Here is a 13240-nt window from a genome sequence, read left to right on the forward strand (position 1 = left end):
CCCAGAGTAAGTGATTAATACCTGGGGGACTAAACAGCTGTGCATATCTCTTTATCAGTGTTATAGAGGGCAGACAATTTATGAGTTTATCCTGCATAAGCTTTATAAAGAGTAAAACGGATTTATTTGGGGTTTGGATCCCATTGGGAGCTGGGTGTCTGGGTGCTGGAGATAGGTGACCTGCTGAGCAGTTTTTCGTTAAAATCTTCATCTTTGGGGGTGTGATGTTATTGACATGAACTGTGACTGTATAGATCATTGTTGCAACCAAGGTTCTATAGTTGCACCAAATCTTGTACAAAGGAGGTCAAGAAGGTGTCTCTGAAAAGGCTGTAATTTGCTGGTTATAATTATGCTTTCTGTATGTGTGTATCATTTTTGTATTTGAAGTTATGAATATTGGCTATGTACATGTCCCTCAATGTGTTTAATTCTAAGTAGCACCGGTGAAGAATTTGGCTGGCTTACTGAGAAAGGAATTTTCAGATTAAGTGCCCAATCAAGAAACACTTAACTGACAATGGACCTTGGGAGACTCCAATCCCCATATGAGGAACCTTCCTGGGAACATTCAAGGTAGCACGTGAGCAATGGCCGCTCTACCTGTAAAGAAGCGAGTCATGCATGGACATGTGACTTGCCCATGTGATGCCAAACTCCACCTTGCTGCTGTGATTTTCCACAGTAAGAACAAAAGTGTTCTTTCACATGGCAGAGGATATAAAAGTCTCTGGAAACCCCTCCATTTTTGTCAATCCTGCTTCTTACCTCTGGAGAGACTTTGCTACAAACTGAAGCTCTGAACAAAGGACTGAATGACCCATCCCAGCTGGGGATGTTCCAGAGACTTGATTTGAACCTGCAGTTTATTCCATCTCTGTTACAAGCCTGCACCAAGAACTTTGCCATTATTGTACGTAATTGATTCCATTTAACCAATCCTAACTCTCATCGCTATTTCTTTCTTTTTATGAATGAACCTTTAGATTTTAGATTCTAAAGGATTGGCAACAGGGTGATTTGTGGGTAGGATCTGATTGGTATATTGACCTGGGTCTGGGGCTTGGTCCTTTGGGATCAGGAGAACCTTTTTCTTTTACTGGGGTATTGGTTTTCATAACCATTCGTCCCCATAACGAGTGGCACTGGTGGTGATACTGGGAAACTGGAGTGTCTGAGGGAATTGCTTGGGTGACTTGTGGTTAGCCACTGGGGTGAGACCGAAGTTCTCTTAGTCTGGCTGGTTTGGTGCCTTAGTAATAAAGGACACCCAGCTTTGGGCTGTGACACAGCAGGGAGTGGGGAGTATTGACCTGGGAAGGTTGCAGGGGAGTTTTGCTGGGACTGTGTGTGGGATGGGAGACTTTCCTTGAGGGAAGATACCTGTGTGATATAATATCTCATTGAAAGATGACAGGGCCAGAAAGAGTTAATTAACTCACAGACTGACCTGACCCATGGCCGAACTTTAGAGACTGGTTACGAAAATATGTAAATGAACAGAGCTTTGAAATGCAAGTCTGCATTGTTAGAGGTAGAAGGGGAGATGTTTGCTCAGGTCTTGTGATGTAAGCTATTGCTATAGCTTTAATTCAAAGATCAAAAAAGGAGTATTAGTATTTAGGAAGACACTTGAGGGAAATAGTATTATTGTCTCTATGTCTCTTTGAAGGTTGTGGTAACCTGTATCTGAACTGTTTAATGGATAAATTACCCTGTGCTAATTGCCAGGATGTTTGGAAGAAGGAGAGTTAAGCCTATTGTTTTCTCAGGCAGAAAGGCTGCAGGAAATGTATAAGAACCCTGGGACACGATCCTGTTTCATCTCAGATCTGCTTTGGGTTTCAAGAGGGGGAAACCTTAAGCCATAAGGATTGAGATCCCCAGTCACTGACTGGAGTCACCCTGAATATGGACATTGGACTATAACCTATGGACTCCTCAGGGGGACTGAGTCATCTATCTGCCGCCCCGACCGGGAAAACCGAGAGGTCTGCTGCTTGCCAGGAGCTAGGATACACAATGTGACGGAGAGACTGCCGAGACTCATCAAGCCCTCGGATCGCTACCCCTTCCTGCTTCTCCATGTGGGCACCAATGATACTGCCAAGAATGACCTTGAGCGGATCACTGCAGACTACGTGGCTCTGGGAAGAAGGATAAAGGAGTTTGAGGCGCAAGTGGTGTTCTCGTCCATCCTCCCTGTGCAAGGAAAAGGCCGGGGTAGAGACCGTCGAATCGTGGAAGTCAATGAATGGCTACGCAGGTGGTGTCGGAGAGAAGGCTTTGGATTCTTCAACCATGGGATGGTGTTCCAAGAAGAAGGAGTGCTAGGCAGAGACGGGCTCCACCTAACGAAGAGAGGGAAGAGCATCTTCGCCAGCAGGCTGGCTAACCTAGTGAGGAGGGCTTTAAACTAGGTTCACCGGGGGAAGGAGACCAAAGCCCTGAGGTAAGTGGGGAAATGGGATCCTGGGAGGAAGCACAAGCAGGAGAGTGCAAGAGGGGAAGACTCCTGGCTCATGCTGAGAAAGAGGGACGATCGATGAGTTATCTTAAGTGCCTATACACAAATGCAAGAAGCCTGGGAAACAAGCAGGGAGAACTGGAAGTCCTGGCACAGTCAGGGAACTATGATGTGATTGGAATAACAGAGACTTGGTGGGATAACTCACATGACTGGAGTACTGTCATGGATGGATATAAACTGTTCAGGAAGGACAGGCAGGGAAGAAAAGGTGGGGGAGTTGCGTTGTATGTAAGAGAGGAGTATGACTGCTCAGAGCTCCGGTATGAAACTGCAGAAAAACCTGAGAGTCTCTGGATAAAGTTGAGAAGTGTGAGCAACAAGGGTGATGTCGTGGTTGGAGTCTGCTATAGACCACCAGACCAGGGGGATGAGGTGGACGAGGCTTTCTTCTGGCAACTAGCAGAAGTTGCTAGATCGCAGGCCCTGGTTCTCATGGGAGACTTTAATCACCCTGATATCTGCTGGGAGAGCAATACAGCGGTGCACAGGCAATCCAGGAAATTTTTGGATAGTGTAGGGGACAATTTCCTGGTGCAAGTGCTGGAGGAACCAACTAGGGGCAAAGCTTTTCTTGGCCTGCTACTCACAAACAGAGAAGAACTAGTAGGGGAAGCAAAAGTGGATGGGAACCTGGGAGGCAGTGACCATGAGATGGTCGAGTTCAGGATCCTGACACAAGGAAGAAAGGAGAGCAGCAGAATACGGACCCTGGACTTCAGAAAAGCAGACTTTGACTCCCTCAGGGAACAGATGGGCAGGATCCCCTGGGAGAATAACATGAAGGGCAAAGGGGTCCAGGAGAGCTGGCTGTATTTTAAAGAATCCTTATTGAGGTTGCAGGAACAAACCATCCCGATGTGTAGAAAGAATAGTAAATATGGCAGGCGACGAGCTTGGCTAAACAGTGAAATCCTTGCTGATCTTAAACGCAAAAAAGAAGCTTACAAGAAGTGGAAGATTGGACAAATGACCAGGGAGGAGTATAAAAATATTGCTCAGGCGTGCAGGAGTGAAATCAGGAAGGCCAAATCACACTTGGAGTTGCAGTTAGCAAGAGATGTTAAGAGTAACAAGAAGGGTTTCTTCAGGTATGTTAGCAACAAGAAGAAAATCAAGGAAAGTGTGGGCCCCTTACTGAATGAGGGAGGCAACCTAGTGACCGAGGATGTGGAAAAAGCTAATGTACTCAATGATTTTTTTGCCTCTGTCTTCACGAACAAGGTCAGCTCCCAGACTGCTGCACTGGGCAGTACAGCATGGGGAGAAGGTGACCAACCCTCTGTGAAGAAAGAAGTGGTTCGGGACTATTTAGAAAAACTGGACGTGCACAAGTCCATGGGGCCGGATGCGCTGCATCCGTGGGTGCTAAAGGAGTTGGCGGGTGAGATTGCAGAGCCATTGGCCATTATCTTTGAAAACTCATGGCGATCGGGGGAGGTCCCAGATGACTGGAAAAAGGCTAATGTAGTGCCCATCTTTAAAAAAGGGAAGAAGGAGGATCCGGGGAACTACAGGCCAGTCAGCCTCACCTCAGTCCCTGGAAAAATCATGGAGCAGGTCCTCAAGGAATCAATTATGAAACATTTAGAGGAGAGGAAAGTGATCAGGAACAGTCAGCATGGATTCATGAAGGGGAAGTCGTGCCTGACTAACCTAATTGCCTTCTATGATGAGATAACTGGCTCTGTGGATGAGGGGAAAGCAGTGGATGTGTTATTCCTTGACTTTAGCAAAGCTTTTGATACGGTCTCCCACAGTATTCTTGCCGCCAAGTTAAAGAAGTATGGGCTGGATGAATGGACTGTAAGGTGGATAGAAAGCTGGCTAGATCGTCGGGCTCAACGGGTAGTGATCAATGGCTCCATGTCTAGTTGGCAGCCGGTTTCAAGCGGAGTGCCCCAAGGGTCGGTCCTGGGGCCGGTTTTGTTTAATATCTTTATTAATGATCTGGAGGATGGCGTGGACTGCACTCTCAGCAAGTTTGCAGATGACACTAAACTAGGAGGCGTGGTAGATACACTAGAGGGTAGGGATCGGATACAGAGGGACCTAGACAAATTAGAAGATTGGGCCGAAAAAAACCTGATGAGGTTCAACAAGGACAAGTGCAGAGTCCTGCACTTAGGACGGAAGAATCCCATGCACTGCTACAGACTAGGGACCGAATGGCTAGGTAGCAGTTCTGCAGAAAAGGACCTAGGGGTCACAGTGGACGAGAAGCTGGATATGAGTCAACAGTGTGCGCTTGTTGCCAAGAAGGCTAACAGCATTTTGGGCTGTATAAGTAGGGGCATTGCCAGCAGATCGAGGGACGTGATCGTTCCCCTTTATTCGACATTGGTGAGGCCTCATCTGGAATACTGTGTCCAGTTTTGGGCCCCACACTACAAGAAGGATGTGGAAAAATTGGAAAGAGTCCAGCGGAGGGCAACAAAAATGATTAGGGGTCTGGAGCACATGACTTATGAGGAGAGGCTGAGGGAACTGGGATTGTTTAGTCTCCAGAAGAGAAGAATGAGGGGGGATTTGATAGCAGCCTTCAACTACCTGAAGGGGGGTTCCAAAGAGGATGGAGCTCGGCTGTTCTCAGCGGTGGCAGACGACAGAACAAGGAGCAATGGTCTCAAGTTGCAGTGGGGGAGGTCCAGGTTGGATATCAGGAAAAACTATTTCACTAGGAGGGTGGTGAAACACTGGAATGCGTTACCTAGGGAGGTGGTGGAGTCTCCTTCCTTGGAGGTTTTTAAGGCCCGGCTTGACAAAGCCCTGGCTGGGATGATTTAGCTGGGAATTGGTCCTGCTTTGAGCAGGGGGTTGGACTAGATGACCTCTTGAGGTCCCTTCCAACTCTGATATTCTATGATTCTATGACTATTTCTAAAAGGACTTTTGGCAACTACAAGCTCACCTCTACTATGTATGTGAACCTCAGGAATTGAATTCAAGTCTGTCTGTATATTGATCTTTTAACCAACACTCTCTCTCTTTTCTTTTTTAATACATTTTAGTTTAGTTAATAAGAATTGGCTATAGCGTGTATTTTGGGTAAGATCTAAGTTATAATTGCACCTGGGTGTGAGGCTGATCCTTTGGGGTTGGAAGAACCTTTTCTTTTATATGATGAGAGAAGATTTTCAGTAATCATCATCATATCTGACAGGTGTGTCAGGACGGAGGCCTGAGGCTGGGCACTTTAAGGGAACTGCGTTGTTTAGACTTCTAAGTAACCTGTATGGTAATATAGAAGCTGTTTTGGCCTGGTTGGTAAATCTAAGTATTGGAAAATCCACCAGCGTTTGGGGTTTGTCTGCCCCGTTCTGTTTGCAGTTCACCCTAATTGAGTGACCTCAGCTGGCTCTCACGGGCAGCACCGTCACAGGGACTCACCATCAACTAAGTAGCACTCGCTAGACAAGGGACATGGGTTCCAAAACCCAGTGAATAGAAAAAGCCTGGGAACAGGCATTTGTACCCAATGGTATGGGCCCCTTTGATGGCCTCCATTCTCTCTCCACTGTGGAATATCAGAGCTAATTTTAATTCCATTAGGAGTCTAGTTACAGGCTGCTGAGCGGAATTCACTTTGGGCCAATAGTGCCCCAGCACTGAGGCTCCTCTCCTACAAGCTGAAATCACTAAAGAGCTAAAATTACTACAAGCTGAAATTACTGAATGCTGTGGAGGGGCCTGAAGATATGTTGCTGAGTGGCTGCTGGAGCAGAGCAGTTTGCAGGACGACTGGAGTGGCTTGTGGGACAGCTGGAGGAGCGGAGCAGCTGGTGGAGTGGCTCATGGTGAAGGCTGCAGCAGAACCCCATGGAGAGGCGGGGCAGTCAGCCTTGGACCACGTCAGGTGCCCCTTAATACCACTGCACCCTCCCCGCCCCAGGCTGGGAGGTCAAACTCTGCAGATAAACTTTTCAACTCTGGGGCTGCACTGACCAGGGACAGAGACTTTTGGGTTGCTGGACTTCAGACCCTGAGGGGAAGAGGACACTGCCCAACTTACTTGGGGGTGGGTCCTTTGCTCATGGCTGGTGTTATGAATCCCGTTTGTGGTGTTTCCCCAACATAATGCCACATTGTTTGCCTCCCTTATTAAAAGGCTTTTGCTACACTATACTCCGTGCTTGCAAGGTGGGAAGTATGGCCTCTTAGAGGCACCCAGAGGGTGGTGTGTGTGATAAACTGGGACTGTTCTTAATGTGGTCTTTGAATGCTGCGTGGGGAGTGTTGGCCTGGGAAGGCAGGGGAGTTTGGCTGGGACAATCTGCATTGGGGGATTGGAGACTGGCCTTGAGGGAGGATACCTGAGCATGTAACGAGAGAACAAGGAAGGTTGGAGGCCAGGTGACACCTTTGCCTGGGAAACTGGACAAAGGAGGGGGAAGGAGAGTTTCAGAGCTGGCTGGTGGAATGGCTGGGAGGCAGACGGGTCTCTGACCCCCCCAACACGACTGTGGTGTCCCTGGGGCCCCTAGATGGACCTAACTGAGGGGGTCCTGTTGTCTGTGCCTGCAAGACCTGTCTTGGACTGTATTCCTGTCGTCTAAATAAACCTTCTGCTTTACTGGCTGGCTGAGAGTCATGGTGAATCACAGGAAGCCGGGGGTGCAGGGCCTTGCGTCCCCCCCACACTCTGTGACAGTATGTGATTGTCCAAGGTCGATGGGTGGGGGTTTGAGCCGGTTTTCCGTTGTGTTATTGAAACGGAACCCCTAGATACTGAATCCGGCCGTTGTAGCTGCCAACTCTGAAAGGCAGAAGGGTTACACAAAAAAACATTAAGACCATTCCCACTTCATCACATCGGTGCCCGTCTGTGGGCCAGATCCCTCCCCACCCAGGGTCTCCCTCTTCCTCCAAGGGAGGCCCCGCAGCCCCAGCACCCCCTAGACTGAGCCCCTGGGCTCTGGACTCCTGCTCCACCCCGGAGCCCTGCCCAGCGAGTCCCACCCAGCCAGTGTCTGTGGTGACAGCAGCCGTCTGTGCCCAGCACAGCAGGGGGGTTGGCTGGGCCCCAGCCAAGAGGAAGCCACCCAGCAGGCCAGCCAGCCCCCGGCTGCATAGGAACCACCTTGGCTTCCTTCCTCCTTGCGCCAAGTCCCTGCTGAGAGGCCTGGTGGCTGAGAGCCCAGCCCCCCTCGCTGTCTCCGCTCGGCCCTTGTGTCCGCTGTGCTGTCACTAGCCCACGTTGCCATCTGGGCTCTGTACAATCCCTGCTGATCAAACCTGCCGATGGGCCGGGCCGCGGAGCGGTAGCTCAGGGCAGCCCTGCAGAGCCGCTGGGTCCCGCACCGCGCTCGGCCCCTTCCAGCAAAACGGGTTAATAGAGCCAGGCACAGGGGCTGGCACCAGGCACCAGGAGTGCAGCCGGCCCTAGAGCCGGGGGGCTCTGCCCTGGGACACAGCAACTCTGACCGGGTGTACAGGCTGTCAGGGCTCCCCAGGATCCGAGCTACGCCCCAGCTTTGGAACAGTCTCTTGGAGGAGCCGGTCAGTGGGCCAGACCCTCTCCCGCCCCGGGGGTCCTACCCGCCCTTCAGGAGAGGCCACGAGGACTCAGCCCTCCCAGCTGGAGCCCCTGGGCTCCCTCCCTCCTGCTCCACCCCAGGCCCTGCCCAGCGGGTCCCACCCAGCCAGCCCCTGGGCGAGACGTGGCCCCTCCGCAGGGACCGACGCCCCCAGCCGGGGTCTGCAGCGGCGCCCGACAGCCTGTCCAGCCAGAGCAGGGTTTGTCCGGCACCTGGAGCCCCCATGGGCAGCCCTGAGCTCAGCCCAGAGACCTGCAGGCTGAAGCATCGTCCCCCTGGCCGAGCAGAGCCGCTCCCCAGCCAGGCTGGCCCGGCCCCAGCTCAGGCGCTGGCCCTCACAGGAGCACTGAACGCGAGCTCCCAGGGCGATGCTGGGGCCCAAAGAGCTGACGTGATCGGGGGTGTCGGGCTGGGGTACACAAACCTCGCCCTGGCTGCAGGGGCCAAGGAACTGCCCCGGGCCCAGCCCCACCCGCAGGAAATGCTCCAGCTGGAGGAGGAGATATAAGGCAGGGGGGCAGCTCGTGGGGGCAGCCCAGGGGAGAGCGCAGACCAGCAGAGAGCGGAGGGAAGGTAGAATCTCTCCCCAAGACAATGGCCCCTCCCGGAGGGTCTGCCACAGAGGCCGCCTAGGGGGGAGCGTCCCCCTGTGACGATGTGGGGGAGTTTCTTGGTTTTCCTTGTTTCCTATGGGGGATTTTCTTGGTTTTCGTGGGGTTTGCATGCAGAGGAGTGGGACTCAGTTTCCCTAGGTGCTACGGGTTTAACGAGGTGAGGGGAGAGGGAGTTTGTTGGTTCAGAGGACCGGAGAGGGAACTTGGGACCCCAACCAATGGCCTGGAGGATGGAGACCCCGGTGACTGGTGACCGGGTGACTTGGAGTCCCAGCGCAGGAGTCACAGCCGGTTCTGGCCAGTGGGAGGACAATGGGCTGCGGGGAGAGGAGAGGAGGCTGAGGCGACCCTGTTTCCCTGGCGAGAAGACAATGGACAGAGGCGGGGCTTGGGGCCTGGGGTATCAGATGCCCAGCTGGGAAGCAGGGGGCCTTCGGGGCTGTAAAGGGGGAGCAGGCAGAGCCCACCTGGATGCAGAGAGACTGGGATGTGCTGGGCTGAGGGAGGCCAGGCCTGAGGCCCTGAGAGTTTCCTGTGCTGTGTTCAGACACTCATTAAACCCTCCTGTTTTATGCTGGCTAAGAGTCGCTCCGGCTCGAGAACAGGGTGGCATCAACCCCTTCGGGGGTGGAGGCCCCGGGGGTCCAGAGCGAGGGGACTCCCTGAGAGGGCCCACGGGGAGAGACAGACGTGCTAAGGCTCAGAGAGGTGCAGCTCCAGGAGGTGGAGGGGCCAACCCCGAGAGAGAGTGGACCCCAAGAAGGGCTGTCGCACTGAAAGGGGCACCCCCCACGGACTGCACGGGGCCACGAGTGGGCACGACCTGTGAGTCCGTGACACCCGCTCTCCCCGCAGATGGACTCCGAGCAGGGCCGGCTTTAGGCCTGTCACGGAGTATTGGGGGACTCAGGGCCCTGCACCCCCGGCTTCCTGCGATTCACCATGACTCTCAGCCAGCCAGTAAAGCAGAAGGTTTATTTGGATGACAGGAATACAGTCCAAGACAGGTCTTGCAGGCACAGACAACAGGACCCCCTCACTTAAGTCCAGCTTGGGGTCCCAGGGCATTCCAGCCCACCCCCCTTCGGGGGGGTCAGAGCCATCTCTGTCTCCCAGCCATCTCTCCAGCCCGCTTCCAACACTCTGCCTTCAGCGACCCCTCCCACAGCCTTTGTTCAGTTTCCCGGGCTCAGGAGTCACCTGGCCTTCAACCCCTTCCTGGGTTCTCGTGTTACACACTCAGGAATGCGCCCCCGGGCAGATCCCATCCTCCAATGCAGACTATCCCAGCACACTCCCCTGTCAGCATTCACAGACCACAGTGAGAACAGGCCCAGTTCGTCACATCTCTCCCCCCTTCGAGACCGAACTGAGCAGGGTCACTTTAGCCAGTGACCCGGGGAAGTTCGAACCTGCCCCCGTTCCCATGGATGCCCCCGCATCCCTCCCATTCCTTGGTGAGAATTACACCAGGCCCCTCCAGTTTCACGCCCCCCCTTAGGTCGGGGGTGCTTGATGGCCCTCGCAGTTCGCATGTGGGAAGGTTTATGGGGCCTGTGCCCTTTTCCCACCCCCATACCTCTGGGGCTCCAACTGGGCTGTGGTCTTCTCCCAGCACTCCAGTCTGGAGGTCTGTGCGTTGGGCTCTCTTGGTTTAGAGCCGCCCTTTTAACCTTGGCCACCCTCCGGAAAGGCTCCTCTATGCTGGGCAAGGGTCCTAAAGCTGTTTTCCCCTTGTCCCAGGCCTTCCTCCCCCTCTGACAGGGGTCACAGGATCCACAGTACTGTCGGACAGTAACAAAGACCCCAGGCCAGTAAAAGCTCCGTAGCAGCCTCTGCTGGGTACGCCAGGTTCCCTGGTGCCCTGAGAGGGGAATGTCATGGGCCCGGCACAGCAGCTGGCGGCGATACTTCTGGGGTACCACCAGCTGCCTCCTGATCCCCCCTGACTCCATTTTCCCTGGGGGAGCCCATTCTCGGTACAGGAACCCCTTCTCCCACAGGAACCTTTTCCGGCCACCTCGTCCCATGGTCTGTACCGCATTGAGGTCGGCCAGGCCCCTTATCTTCCGCAAGGAGGGATCTCTCTGTAACTCGGCCTGGAACTCAGCAGCTGGGACAGGGATGGCCACCTGCTCTTTCTCGCCCGCTGGGTCCGAAGCTGCAGCCTCCCTGAGCCGTGTCCCTGGGCGTTCCCTCCCCACCAGGTTAGGGTCCTGCGCCTCAGGCAAGGCACCCCCCACCCCAAGGCCAGGGCGCAGTGCCCCTCGCCGGCTCTGACGGCGGGTCACAACTAAGGCGGTCTGGGGGCTGCTTGGCCAGTCCTCTAGGTCCCCCCCCCATCAACACCTCAGTGGGCAAATGGTGGTGCACTCCCACGTCCTTGGGGCCCTCCTTGACCCCCATTTCAGGTGTACCCTCGCTACGGGAACCTTGAATGGGGTCCCGCCCACCCCGGTCAGGGTCAGGAAGGTGTTGGGCACCACCCGATCTGGGGCCACCACCTCGGGCCGGGCCAGTGTCACCTCTGCGCCCGTGTCCCAGTATCCATAAACTTTCTTCCCATCCACCTCCAGGGGAACAAGGCACTCGCTCCGCAGGGACAGCCCCGCGCCAACCCTGTAAACGGAGAACTTTGAATCCGGAGCATCTGGCCCCCCAGAGAAGCTGGCCGGGGGCCCTTCTCTCTCTTGAGCAGTTGATAAGCTGCCAGCCCCTCTTGCGTGGGAAGCCTGCCCCTCGTCCGTCTGGGCCTCTACCAAGTTAACCCGGTGCGGGTTCGGTCTGCTCAGTCTGTCCTTGAGCTTGGGGCACTGGGCCCGAACGTGGCCTCTTCGGCCGCAGTAATAGCAGATCAGGTCCCGTGGGTCCCCTCGAGCCGGTCGGTTGTCCCTGATGCTGGGCATTCCCCGTGGGAGGGGATTCCCCATATTCCCCCTTTGGGAGGTCCCAGGGTGACTCTCTCTCTGCATCGCGGCGGGCCTGTTCCTTTGGGGCTCCTCCCTGCCACCCCCTGACCGGCTCTTTACAAACTCATCAGCCAGCTGCCCGGCGTGTCGTGGGTTCTCTGGCTTTCTGTCCACCAACCACAGCCTCAGGTCGGATGGGCACCGCTCATACAGTTGCTCCAGTACCAGCAGTTTAATCAGGTCCTCCTTCGTCTGGGCCCCACCAGCCCACTTGCTGGCGTATCTTTCCATGCGGACGGCTAGTTGCAGATATGAGACCTCAGGGGTCTTATCTTGACTCCGTAACCTTTCCCGGTACATCTCAGGAGTCAGCCCAAACTCACGTAGCAGGGCCCTTTTGAATAGTTCGTAGTCCCCTTTCTCTGCCTCTCCCAGTTGGCGGTACAATGCCACGGCTTTGGGGTCCAGTAAGGGGGTAAGGACCCGGAGTCTGTCCGCGGGATCAACCCGGTGCAGCTCACAGGCCGTCTCAAAGGCCTCCAGGAAGTCATCCATGTCCTCCCCCTCCTTGTATGGGGCCATGATGCACTTATCAAAGCTCCGTGCAGTCCTGGGTCCCCCCTCACTCACCGCAGCCGGGGGTTCGCTGCCCTTCAATCTCGCCAGTTCCAGGTCATGCTGTCTCTGTCTCTCATTCTCCTCCCGTTCATGCTGTCTCTGTCGTTCACGATCCTCCAGCTCTCTCAGTTTTAGCTCTTTCTCCCATTCCAGCCAATTCCGCTCCACGGATGCCGAACGTCGCCGGGAGGATCCTCTGCTGGCCGGCGGGCTTTGCCGGGGGGATCCCCTGCTGGCCGGGGGGGTCACGGCGCCTTCGGTATTTGCTGGGCTCCTCCCCACCCTTCCCCTAGGCATAGGAAGGAGGGGTCTCGGGAAGCCCTCAGCAGCCGGCTGACCACTCCCAGCTGGGACAGACACTGGTGCCTGCGCTGCATTTGCCACGCTGCTTCCCTGAGACACAGGGATCAGTTCATTCGCGCGATCTTCCGCCTCCAGCTGGGCAATGAGCTGTTCTTTGGTGAGCCTCCCAATGCGCAGCCGCCTCTGCTTGCACAGCTCCACCAGGTCGCTCTTAAGCCGCTTGGCATACATCTTCCTGCTGGCCACTCACCGGCCTGTGTGCTCACAGCTCCCCACAGTTCCCAGGGGGCCCCCTAGTGTGCCAGCCCTTCTCGAGGTCACCACCTCTCTGCCAGGGTCGAGCTGCAGACTCCTCCGCCCCTGGGACCACTCGCTGCGATCCCCCCGGGGGACCCTGTTACTGCAAAAGTCCTTCTCGCTGGTCACACACTCCCAGGGGTAATAACCGTCTCTCTCCCACTCTTCAGCAGGCCTGGTCCCCGTCAATCCCCCTTCGTTTTACTGCTCTCCAGTCACTTACTGCAGGAAGCGCCATCCACGGGGTGCAGTAGATCCCACCGCTGCCACCAGTTGTCACGGAGTATTGGGGGACTCAGGGCCCTGCACCCCCGGCTTCCTGCGATTCACCATGACTCTCAGCCAGCCAGTAAAGCAGAAGGTTTATTTGGATGACAGGAATACAGTCCAAGACAGGTCTTGCAGGCACAGACAACAGGACCCCCTCAGTTAAGT

Source organism: Chrysemys picta, chromosome 6 (genome assembly GCF_011386835.1).
Source record: "Chrysemys picta bellii isolate R12L10 chromosome 6, ASM1138683v2, whole genome shotgun sequence".
Lineage (NCBI taxonomy): Eukaryota > Metazoa > Chordata > Testudines > Emydidae > Chrysemys > Chrysemys picta.